This window comes from Schistocerca piceifrons, chromosome 1 (genome assembly GCF_021461385.2).
Source record: "Schistocerca piceifrons isolate TAMUIC-IGC-003096 chromosome 1, iqSchPice1.1, whole genome shotgun sequence".
In the NCBI taxonomy this organism is placed as follows: Eukaryota; Metazoa; Arthropoda; class Insecta; order Orthoptera; family Acrididae; genus Schistocerca; species Schistocerca piceifrons.
The window spans coordinates 632,587,778-632,600,555 of NC_060138.1; the positions used below are offsets into that span (position 1 = coordinate 632,587,778).

Sequence of the window (12,778 nt, forward strand, 5' to 3'; positions counted from 1 at the left end):
CAGTCTTGCTTTCATTTCCAACTACAATGTCAGAACAGTCTGTCTGGTATCTTTACCTTTTTTGTTAAAGTCAAACTGATCGTCACCTAACAGATCAGATCTCCCATTTTCTTTTCCAATTTTCTGTATGTCATTCTTCTCAGAAGCTTGGATGCATGAGCTGTTAAGATGATTGTACGATAATTCTCGCACTTGTCGGCTTCTTCTACCTTCGGAACTGTGTGGATGATATTTATCCGTAAGACAGGTGGTATATCGCCAGTGTCACACATTCTACACACCAACGTGAATAGCTGTATTGTTGCCACTTCCCGCAATGATTTTGGAAATTCCATTGTAATGTTATCTACCCCTTCTTTTAAAGCTTTTTAAAATTCTGATTCTAATACCGGATCCCTACCTCTTTCTTGTTGACTCCCGTTTCTTCTTCCGTCACGTTGTCACACAAGTCCTCGCTCTCTCATAGGCCTTCACTGTACTCTTTCCCTTCTCTCCTCTGCATTTAACAATGGAATTCCCTTTGCACTGTTAAAGCTACCGCACAAGCTTTTAATTTCACCGGAGGTTGTTTTTACTTCTTCGTACGCTGAGTCAGTTCTTCCGGCAATCATTTGTCTTTCGATTTCGTCTCATTTTTCATGCTGCCATCGCCTTAGCTTCTCCGCCTTTCCTATTTATTTGGTTCCTACGTGACTTGTATATCTGTATTCCTGAATTTCCCAGAACGTTTATGTACTTCCTTCTTTCGTTGATCAGCTGAAGTAATTCTTCTGTTACCCATGGTTTCTTCGCAGTTACCTTCTTCGTGCCTATGTTTTTTTCTAACTTCTATAATTGCCCTTTTTAGATATGTCCATTGCTCTTCAACTGAACGGCCTACTGAGCTATTCATTGGCGCAGCATCTGTAGCTTCAGAGAACTTCAAGAGCGTCTCTTCATACCTTAGCACTTCCGTATTTTACTTCTTTGCGCATTGATTCCCCCTGACTTGTCTCTTAAACTTTAGTCTACTCTCCATCATTATCGAACTGTAATCTGAATCTTCATCTGCTCTGTGATTCTTGAACTTTCGCTATTACTAGCTGAAATTTATTGCAGAACTCAATTAGTCTTTCTCCTCTCTCATTCTTACAAATCAGCCCACATTCTCTCATAATCCTTTCTTCTGCTCCTTCCTCTACAACCACATTTCAGTCTCCATAACTATTACATTTTGATCTCGCTTTATGTAGTGGATTACCCCTTCAATATCCTCAAATAATTTCTCTATCTCTTAATCTTCTGCTTGCGATGTTGGAATGTATATCTGTGCTATTATCGTCGGTGTTCGTTTGCTGTTGTTTCTGATAAGAACAACCCTATTACTGAACTGTTCACAGTAACTGACTCTCTACGCTACCTTCTCATTCATAACGAAAGCTATTACCGTTAAGTAATTTTCTGCTGCTGTTGATATTGCCGATGCTTGTCTGTCTTATCAAGAATCCTTGTCTACATTCCATTTCACTTTGCTGACCCGTACTATATCTATGTTGAGCCTAAGCATTTTTCTACCACGTTCAAACTTCTGACATTCCCTGCCGCGATTCGAGAACGCTACACTTTTACTGATTACTCAGTTTTTTTCTCGTAGCCGCCTCCTCCTTGGCAGCCCCCTACGGTAGATCCGAAGGGGGGTCAGTCTGGATCTTTTGCCAATGGAGAGATCATCATGACACTTTTTAATTAAAGGCCACATGTCCTGTGGATACACATTATGTATCTTAAATGTAGTAGTTTCCCCTGACTTCTGCATCCTAATAACGTCTATCATTGCTGATTCTTCCACCTTGTACGGGTAGTTTTCCACCCCAAGGGCAAGAGACTGCCTTGAACATCTGTTTGCCGCCCTGCCCGCTTTGACAAGGCGGTTGGCAGAACGAGCGGTGACTTCTTATCCCTTTCCGCCATTACTGATGATTTTTATTCAGAATTTAAGCAATGGCGAGGCTGGAACCCGAGATCCGGGACATTTTGATTGCTAGTCAAAGAAGCTACCCCTAGACTTAGAGTAGTGGAGTAGTGATACGTGGCGGGAAAAAGGAATCCCAGTACCGACTAATAATGAAACCTTAGTGCTTCAGATTTACAGACCAGCACTAAACCACTCGCCACACCGTTTTGATCGACAGTGATGAGGAAGATCAGCATGGCCATTGCTCATCGCTAGACTGTATGTCGCCTGATGCCGGTTCGGACAACTCTCTCAGTAATCTAAGAGTATGAGCGGAGCAGAGACGACGAATCATATTGACGACGCGGGCAGCAAATACATAAGTGCCTTTGACAAAGGGCAGATTGCTGTGGTTCCGCGCCTGGGAACGGGCATCTCGGGAACTGCGAAGCCGCTTGGCTGTTCGCGTGCTGCGGTCGTGAGCGTCTATGGGTTGTGGTTGAAGGTTGGCGAAACCACAAGTTGTTGGACGTCCGCTGACGGAATATGGAGATCACAGGCTCGTCCTCTCTGTAAAGTGTTCTGCAGCACACCGTTCAGCGCATATTGTTGAACAAGGGACTCTGCGGGAGACGTGTTTCCATGCGAACCGAACGACACCCTAAGTACAATTATTGTAATGTCTCGCTGGCGACACACATGGCCGTATCCACGAGGAAAGGGTCACGCCCGAACTAGTAAACCTCTCCCAACTGGGTTTTCCTTTGCTCCACTACCAGCTCCTATAGCATCTGGCTGAAGAGACTCCACCGTAGGTCAGACAGATAATAAAAAAAAAGAAAATCTTACAGTCATAGTTGTGTCCACCGCGTATGGCGCCTGTAGTCTCTCGCTAAACCAGGCATCGCATACTCGCTACCGACTTGTTTTCTCTTGGACTGCTCTTCGGTTCTTACTTCTAACTCTGATATGGAATCTTGTGCTACGGACTGAGCTTGCTTACAGTGTTCCTGCGCGAAATTTCTCTTTAGCCTATGAGGCTTTGTCGTTCCAGACTTATAAACTGTGAAGGTACAGACAAGAAACATAGAATGCACATAGTTTTTTCGTACGAGCCTGAACGTGGTTTTCCGGAGAATTTGTCTTTTATTGTGTGTTTCCTTCTTCACCCTCTCGTTTTTCCGTTTTAACTGGACCGCTTCCCTGACTCTTGGATCGCCGCCTTTTCCGACCTCTTGTATTTTCTTACCGGAAGCATACCCGATGCAATCGGCATATTATTTAAATAACATGTTCTGTTTACTCTGAGAAAATTGAAGTACATTTGGCTGAGGATTTTGAAGATATTTAAATTGTGAACATATCCAGTTTATGTATGCGTTATTGCTGCTGTTTCGGTATCAAGAACGTAGTTACTTACATCTGCGACACTTTGTGCTTTGGTTCTGTTTAAGATTTTATATTATCTCCCCTCACGTCTTTTATCAGACAAGGCCTGAGTTATCTGGAAAGTTCACGAAATCTATGCAATGGAACTGATGACAAGTCAAAACACTCTTGCCCACGAAGAGATAACGAATAAAGCTCAAAGATTGCTTCCCGTGAGTATGAAAATTGTAAATGCTGATACCCGGTTTTTATCTGACATTTCATACACTTCAGAAAAGTTGTTTGTTTGCCACTAGAAATCGGTGAGGGACTTTTTGAGAGATACGTTGTGAAAACAGCTCTACGCACTGTGGAAAGTAATAAACCTTGTTCACAACTTGTGCAACTAAACCACTTGTCATTGTATTACAAACATCTACTCAGGATAAAGGAAAGAAAAATGTACTGAACTGCAGTAGAAACAGAATAACACACTGATAAAGATGACAGCCCCCCCCCACCCATGGACCTTGCCGTTGGTGGGGAGACTTGCATGCCTAGCGATAAGGAATGCCGTACCGTAGGTGCAACCACAACGGTGGGGTATATGTTGAGAGGCCATACAAAGGTGTGGTACCTGAAGAGGGGCAGCAGCCTTTTCAGCTGTTGCAGGGGCAACAGTCTGAATAATTGATTGAACTGGCCTTGTTACATCAACCAAAACAGCATCGCTGTGGTGGTTCTGCAAGCGGCTGAAAGCAAGGGGAAACTACATCCGCAATTTTTCCCGAGGGCATGTAGCTTTACTGTATGGTTAAACGATCATGGAGTCCTCTTGTTTAAAATATTCCGGAGGTAAAATAGTCCTCCCCCCCACCCCCCTGAATACAGGGCTATAGATACAAATTCAAATAGGGGTAATGCAGGAGTAGGTTTCATAATGAATATAAAAGTACGAACGCGGATAAGCTACTACGAAAACCATAGTGAACGCAGCCAAGATAGACACGAACCCCACGCTTACCACAGTAGTACAAGTTTATATCCCAACTAGCTCTGCAGACGATGAAAGGATTGACGAAATGTATGATACGATGAAAGAAATCATTCAGATAGTTAAGAGAGATGAAAATTTAATAGTGATGGGAGACTGGAATTCGGTGTTCGGAATAGAAATAGAAGGAAACGTAGTAGGTGAATATGGACTGGGGGTAAGGAATGAAAGAGGAAGCCGCCTTGTAGAATTTTGCACGATCATAATTTAATCATCGCTAACACTTGGTTTAAGAATCATGAAAGAAGGTTGTATACGTGGAAGAGACCTGAAGACACCGGAAGGTTTCAGATGTATATATAATGTTAAGACAGAGATTTAGGAGCCAGATTTTAAGTTGTAGGCTATTTCCACGGACGGATGTGGATTCTGATCACAATATGTTGGTTATGAACTGTAGATTAAAACTGAATAAACTACAAAAATGTAGGAGATGGGACCTGGATAAACAGAAAGAACCAGAGGTTGTAGAGAGTTTCAGAGGCAGCGTTAGTGAACGATTGACAAGAACAGGGAAAAGGAAGAGAGTGGCAGAAGAATGTGTAGGTTTGATAGATGAAATAGTGAAGGCAACAGAGGATCAAATGTGTAAAAAGACGGGAGCTAGTAGAAATCCTTGCGTAACACAAGATATATTGAATTTCATTGATGAAAAGAGAAAATATAAAAATGCAGCAAATGAAGCAGGCGAAAAGGAATACAAAAATCTCTAGAATCAGATCGCCAAGAAGTGCAAAATGGCTAAACAGGGATGGCTAGAGGACAAATGTAAGGATGTAGAAACATATATCACTAGGGATAAGATAGATGCCACCTACAAGAAATTTAAAGAGACCTTTGGAGAAAAGGGAGATACCTGTATGAATATCAGGAACTGACATGGAAAACCAGTCCTAAGCAAAGAAGTTAAAGCGGATAGGTGGAAGGAGTATATAGTGGGTCTATACAAGGGCCATGTACTCGAGGGCAATGTTATGAAAATGGAAGAGGACGTAGATGAAGATGAGATGGGAGATATGATACTGCGCGAAGAATTTGACAGAGCACTGGAAGACCTAAGTCGAAATAAATCCCCGGGAGTAAACGGCATTCCGTTAGAACTACTGATAGCCTTGGGAGAGCCAGCCATAACAAAACTCTTCCATCTGGTGGGCAAGATGTTGAGACAGGAGAAATGTCCTCACACATCAAGAAGAATATAATAATTCCAATTCCAAAGAAAGCAGTTGTTGACAGGTGTGAAAATTACCAAACTATCAGTTTAATAAGTCACGGTTGCAAAATACTAATACGAATTCTTCACAGACGAATGGAACGACCGTTAGAAGCCGACGTCGGGGAAGATCAATGTAGGAACATGGGAGGCAACACTGACCCAACGACTTATCTTAGAAGATAGGCCTAGGAAAGGTAAACCTACGTTTAAAGCATTTGTACACTTAGAGAAGCGCTTGACATTGTTGACTGGAATACACTCTTTAAATTCTAAAGGTGATACGGAGCGAAAGGCTCTTTACAATTCTGTATATTGAGCAAGCAGTAAAGAAAGCAAAAGAAAAATTTGGAGTAGGAATTAAAATACAGAAAGAAGAAATAAAAACCTTGAGGTTTGCCGATGACATTGTAATTCTGTTAGAGACAGCAAAGGACTTGGATAAATAGTTGAACCGGAATGGACGGTGTCTTGAAAGGAAGATATAAGGTGAACATCAACGAAAGTAAAACGAGGACAATGGAATGTAGTCGAATTAAATCAGGTGCTGCTGAGGGAATTAGATTAGGAAATGAGACACTTAAAGTAGTAGATGAGTTTTGCTATTTGGGCACCGAAATAACTCATGATGGTCGAAGTAGAGAGGGTATAAAATGTAGACTGGTGATGGCAAGGAAAGCGTTTGTGAAGAAGAGAAATTTGTTAACATCGCGTATAGATTTAAGGCTTAGGAACTCTTTTCTGAAAGTATTTGTATGGAGTGTAGCCATTTATGGAAGTGAAACATGGACGATAAACAGTGTAGACCAGAAGAGAATAGAAACTTTTGAAATGTGGTGCTACAGAAGAATGCTGAAGATTGATGGGTGATCGCGTAACTAATGATGAGGTACTGAATAGAACTGGGGAGAAGACGAATTCGTGGCACAACTTGACTAGAAGGAGGGATCGGTTGGTAGGACACGTTCTGAGGCATCAAGGGATCACCAATTAATTAAATTAGTATTGGAGGGAAGCGTGCAGCATAAAAATCGTAGAGGGAGACCAAGAGATGAATGCACTAAGCCGATCCAGAAGGATGTAGGGTTCGGTAATTACTGGGAGAGAAGAGGCTTGCACGGAATAGAGTAGCATGGAGGACTGCATCAAACCAGTATTTGGACTGAAGATCACAGCAACAACAATGATGACGGGTATGAAGAATTAGATCACAATGTTTTTATTCCAGTTAAGCTTGCATAATGTCCGTCTTGGAAAAACGGTTTCTGCACTTGGGTAAACTGCGGAAGTCTTTGAAAAACATCAGTGCGGCACTCCTTCACACTCATGGTTTTATCGAATTTAAGGTTATCACCATTCTTAAACTTTTTTGTTGATAAAAGAATAATCATGTCAGCATAATGTTCAATGCGTTCATAAATTTTCACTTCAAGGCTAAGCTGAGATAGCGATTTTAGAAGTGAAGTTACTCGAAATAAATGTTGTACTTCAATGAGTGAAATGTGGGCTTCCTAAGAGAAAATATGATTTTACAGTTTGAAATGTCGATTCTGGCGAAAAATATTGTTTTCAGCTTTGGTGGGAGCATACCACACAAATATTTCTTCCTGATGTCTTGTGCTCAGCTTTCAGACGACATCTTTAAGATCTGTTGACTGTATCCAGAGATCAACTTCGTGTATGCATACGAAGACAGTACCGTGTTAACGAGAAGACGCGGAAGACGTCTGCTGAACTTTTTGCCGAAAGATGTGGAAATTCCATTTTTTAGTACATAATCTTTAGCAATTTAGACTGGTGCACCTGAGATATTAGCTATTTGTTGAAAATAAAGAATTATTTATCTAAATTAATTACATCTCTTACGTTGCTTCTTTCTCGCTTCAAGTTTGTGAAGAAGTAACCTGACATTGATACTAAAAAAGCATAATCACGCTTGAAATATTGCCAATGTATAGAACACAGAAGCTTTTAAAAACTGATTTGATCTGAGAAACTATAAATGTAACGTTTTTCTTGCACGCTCTTTGTGTGCTGTGTCTTCGAACGAACTGGTCAATAGCTGTCACAATGCATGCTATCGAATGTTGCGTCAATAGTAACATTGTTCCTATGTATTTGCAGGTAGCGTTAGCAGCACTGTCGGAACTGCATTACAATGCAGATATATTCTTACGTGCGATGATATTCCCTTGTCCGACTTTATGATTACCATTAAACCGTATTGAACCACGCCGGTAGACTGAGGACCTTTACATTCTTTAGCAGCTCTCGAAGCTCTTCGTTCATTCTGAGACAATCGAATTCAGTCGCTAAAGCAGTGAATACTGTATAATTTAGAATAAAATTTCAATTTTCTTAAATATCGGCACTGATTCTGTTCATGAGTAATCCGGTAACATAGTGTAACTTGAGATACGTACATTTTGATGCTTACGGGTTGTTATTACTTTTCTCTCCGTGCTCTCAGTCTGGAAATCCTTCTAGGTGTGTGGTTATGGGCCCTAAATGCAGATACAATTAAAATAATGAATAGCTTACAGGTGTCCAGAAAGACAATAATAGTGTGTTGCCTGTTTTGTGTCCCGGAATAAGATAGATTAGCAGTTCCAATGGGACTGTTGTGTGGTAATGGCTCTCATTCCGTTGTCTTTGTGTTATAAAAAGCACGTAACTTATTGATGGCATGGAGATGAAACATGAATACTGTGCTACAGAGATGGCTACAAACTGTCTAAATTGTACTGCCCTCATATTATTGTGTTAGTCTTAATGGGTCAGTTCTTCGATGTAGTTTTTTATCGGAATATTTCTACAAAAAACAGTAGGTCACTACCGTGAACGATAACTTGTCAGTGACCACCACATTTCACAATACAGACTAAAGTTTTGTGGTATTGAAAACACTACCAAGGTTCAAAGGTTTGTTATCAAGACACACGCACTGTCTCCGCTTAATTGTAAATTATTGAGCAAAGGCTGTTGTTCCCATAGAATGGCTAGTCAAGAAATGGAAAAACTTTCTCTCAGCCAGTGATTGCCAAACAATAAATAATAATAGTCATCAAAACAAGAAATATATTTGGAAACGTTGAGTTAGGCTTTATGGTCACAAACAAAGTATGTTGACCGAAGACTTCAGGTGTAATCACCCTCGTGCTGCCAACGACTTCGCATAGGGCTGTGGAGCGGACTGCGTTTCAATGCGATGCGCCCTGTTTCTCTTATGCGGGAAACTGCCTACAAAATGTGGAAGAAATATCATGAGGATGCATAACGCAGTGGAAACCACAGCATTAAAGACACACAATGCATATCCACAGGACATGTGCCCTGTATTTGAAAAATTGTCACGATGATCTCTACATTGGCAAAAGATCCGGATTAGTTCCCCATTCGGATCTCTGGGAGAGGACAGTCGAGGAGGAAGTAACCACACATTGAAAAACAGCGGAAGGGTAACATTCTACGAGTCGGAGAGTGAAATTCCCGAAGTTTGTACGTGGTAGGGAAGCTAGAAAATCTGAAAAGAGAAACGAAATGGTTAAGTGTATATGTAGTGGGGATCAGTGAAGTGAAGTAGGAAGGAGAAAAGTTGTTCTGGCCAGACGACTATAGTGTAATAACAGCAACACCAGAACATGTTATAAAGAGATTATGATTTGTTATGATCACAGAGGTAGCGTAGGCAGTGAATTATTGCAGATATTTCTGTGATGGAATTGTTCTTATCAGAACCAACAGTAAACCATGACCAACATATACAGTTCAGCTATGCATGCCAACATTGCAAGCAGAAGATGAAGAGATAGAGAAAGTATATGAGGATATTGAACGGGTAATTCAGTGTGTAAAGGGAGATGAAAATCTAATGAGCATGGGGGACTGGAATAATAGCTGGAGACCCTCAAGATCTCCTTGCAGACTTTTATTTAAGAAACTAGGGATATTCACAGTACCTTCACAATACATACACTCCTGGAAATTGAAATAAGAACACCGTGAATTCATTGTCCCAGGAAGAGGAAACTTTATTGACACATTCCTGGGGTCAGATACATCACATGATCACACTACAGAACCACAGGCACATAGACACAGGCAACAGAGCATGTACAATGTCGGCACTAGTACAGTGTATATCCACCTTTCGCAGCAATGCAGGCTGCTATCCTCCCATGGAGACGATCGTAGAGATGCTAGATGTAGTCCTGTGGAACGGCTTGCCATGCCATTTCCACCTGGCGCCTCAGTTGGACCAGCGTTCGTTCTGGACGTGCAGACCGCGTGAGACGACGCTTCATCCAGTCCCAACATGCTCAATGGGGGACAGATCCGGAGATCTTGCTGGCCAGGGTAGTTGACTTACACCTTCTAGAGCACGTTGGGTGGCACGGGATACATGCGGACGTGCATTGTCCTGTTGGAACAGCAAGTTCCCTTGCCGGTCTAGGAATGGTAGAACGATGGGTTCGATGACGGTTTGGATGTACCGTGCACTATTCAGTGTCCCCTCGACGATCACCAGTGGTGTACGGCCAGTGTAGGAGATCGCTCCCCACACCATGATGCCGGGTGTTGGCCCTGTGTGCCTCGGTCGTATGCAGTCCTGATTGTGGCGCTCACCTGCACGGCGCCAAACACGCATACGACCATCATTGGCACCAAGGCAGAAGCGACTCTCATCGCTGAAGACGACACGTCTCCATTCGTCCCTCCATTCACGCCTGTCGCGACACCACTGGAGGCGGGCTGCACGATGTTGGGGCGTGAGCGGAAGACGGCCTAACGGTGTGCGGGACCGTAGCCCAGCTTCATGGAAACGGTTGCGAATGGTCCTCGCCGATACCCCAGGAGCAACAGTGTCCCTAATTTGCTGGGAAGTGGCGGTGCGGTCCCCTACGGCACTGCGTAGGATCCTACGGTCTTGGCGTGCATCCGTGCGTCGCTGCGGTCCGGTCCCAGGTCGACGGGCACGTGCACCTTCCGCCGACCACTGGCGACAACATCGATGTACTGTGGAGACCTCACGCCCCACGTGTTGAGCAATTCGGCGGTACGTCCACCCGGCCTCCCGCATGCCCACTATACGCTCTCGCTCAAAGTCCGTCAACTGCACATACGGTTCACGTCCACGCTGTCGCGGCATGCTACCAGTGTTAAAGACTGCGATGGAGCTCCGTATGGCACGGCAAACTGGCTGACACTGACGGCGGCGGTGCACAAATGCTGCGCAGCTAGCGCCATTCGACGGCCAACACCGCGGTTCCTGGTGTGTCCGCTGTGCCGTGCGTGTGATCATTGCTTGTACAGCCCTCTCGCAGTGTCCGGAGCAAGTATGGTGGGTCTGACACACCGGTGTCAATGTGTTCTTTTTTCCATTTCCAGGAGTGTATATTCACTTATGATATTCCAATTAAAAAATAACAGCAAAGTGTATAGCTACAACACTAGAAGAAAGGATAATCTTCACTATTGCGGGTTAAATATGACTTTGGCACAGAAAGGGGTGAAGTATGCCGCCATAAAGACCTTTGGTCATTTACCAAATAGCATTAAAAGTCTGACAGATATCCAAACAGCATTTAAAAAACAAATTATTAAAAGAAGAATCTTAATGACAACTTCTTATAGTCAATAGATAAATTTTTAGACATGAGGCAGTAACTGTAAAAAAGATATGTATATAATTTATGTTAAACTGACACGTCCCACTTCATTACGAATGTTGTATTCATGACCTATGGACCAAGTAGTAATGTAGCGTTCTATACACTCCTTTGCTGCACCTGTACGAAGAAGAGGCCCTGCATTATATTTTGGTTAAGCACTTTGATTTTCAATTGGAATTTGTGTATTTTCAGTAGGTCGTGTTCTACAGCTTACAGATAGTTATCGAAAATGATGTTGTACCACCATCAGCTGCTGTAGAGAGTCTTGCTATCAATTTCGACTAACACAAATCGTCATTAGACCAAAGACTGAAGAACTTGTTGTGTCTGACGACGATTCGCGATAGTAACAACAACAGAGGTTATTCATAACAGATTATGGTGGTACAATATGATTTTGAATAATTTGTTTGAGTAACTTAATCAGTTTAGGAAAAAAACACGTAGGTAGTGTCTGACGAGGAGTTGCAAGTGAGATCACATGTCCCTTACATTTACTGGAGTTATAGAATCCCTGTATGTGCAAAATGCTTATGGAATTCACACACGTGCAGCTTTCTCCACTCGTGCAGAGGTAAAGCCGTTTGTTTCCGTCGCGAAAGTACATATTTCACATAAACTAATTTGATGTAAATAAATTATTTTTGAGCCATTAAATACTCAGTGGAGTTCTGACGTTAGAATTAGAACCATCTCCCTTCTGAAGGTTTCGAATTTGTTCTGCGAACAAGACTATGACCGAAAGCCTCGTCCGACCAACAAAGGGTCCGTTGCAAACAGGAGAAAAATGTTCCTTTTTTTAAATGTTGCCATTCTCCGAACTTTTGAGACATACTTCGTACTATGAAATATCGGTGTAGACGGCAGTTCACAAGTTAGTCCGTCGTTTAATATACGTTTCCGGACCAAGCTTCCAGCCTCTTGCTTAATTACTCATTCACCCCTTTTTACTTCCTTCCAATACTAATCTAACACCTGTTGTAACATCGAAGAGAGGGAGAAGGAACGAAAACAAGTGCTCAAGCTGTAGCTGAGAAGCACCACTACGAATCACACTTACCGTATTTTGCCTTTTCAGTAGTTATACTGCTTAACAGAGTCTCCATTCGAATTTAGTACTTGTGCGTGTATGGGTGACCGTGTCATATATTACAGAACTACCATCGTTTCGGCAGCTATTGGAGGGGATTAAGCTGATTACTGCGGACTTGTTGTTGCCGCTTTATATTTATGGTATGGTTCGAATGTGGTGCAAACCCAAAGAAACTATGGTTCGAAGTTGTCAACAAGCCGCTATGGCTCTGAACACTATGGGACTTAACATCTGAGGTCATCAGTCCCCTAGAACTTAGAACTACTTAAACCTAACTAACCTAAGGACATCACACACAACCATGCGCGAGGCAGGATTCGAACCTGCGACCGTAGCGGTCGCGCGGTTCCAGACTGAAGCACCCAGAGCCGCTCGGCCACACCATCTGGTCAACAAGCCGCTATGAATGCTGGTGGTGGCTCCATGATGGTGTGTGCTGTGTTTA

The 12,778-nt window shown here is 42.7% G+C and overlaps 1 protein-coding gene across 1 annotated transcript in view; it reads right to left on the reverse strand.

The window, feature by feature from the left end:
- LOC124758590 (chitotriosidase-1-like) overlaps positions 1–12,778 on the reverse strand; it is a 73,263-nt gene that overhangs the window by 44,756 nt on the left and 15,729 nt on the right. The window lies entirely within an intron of this gene.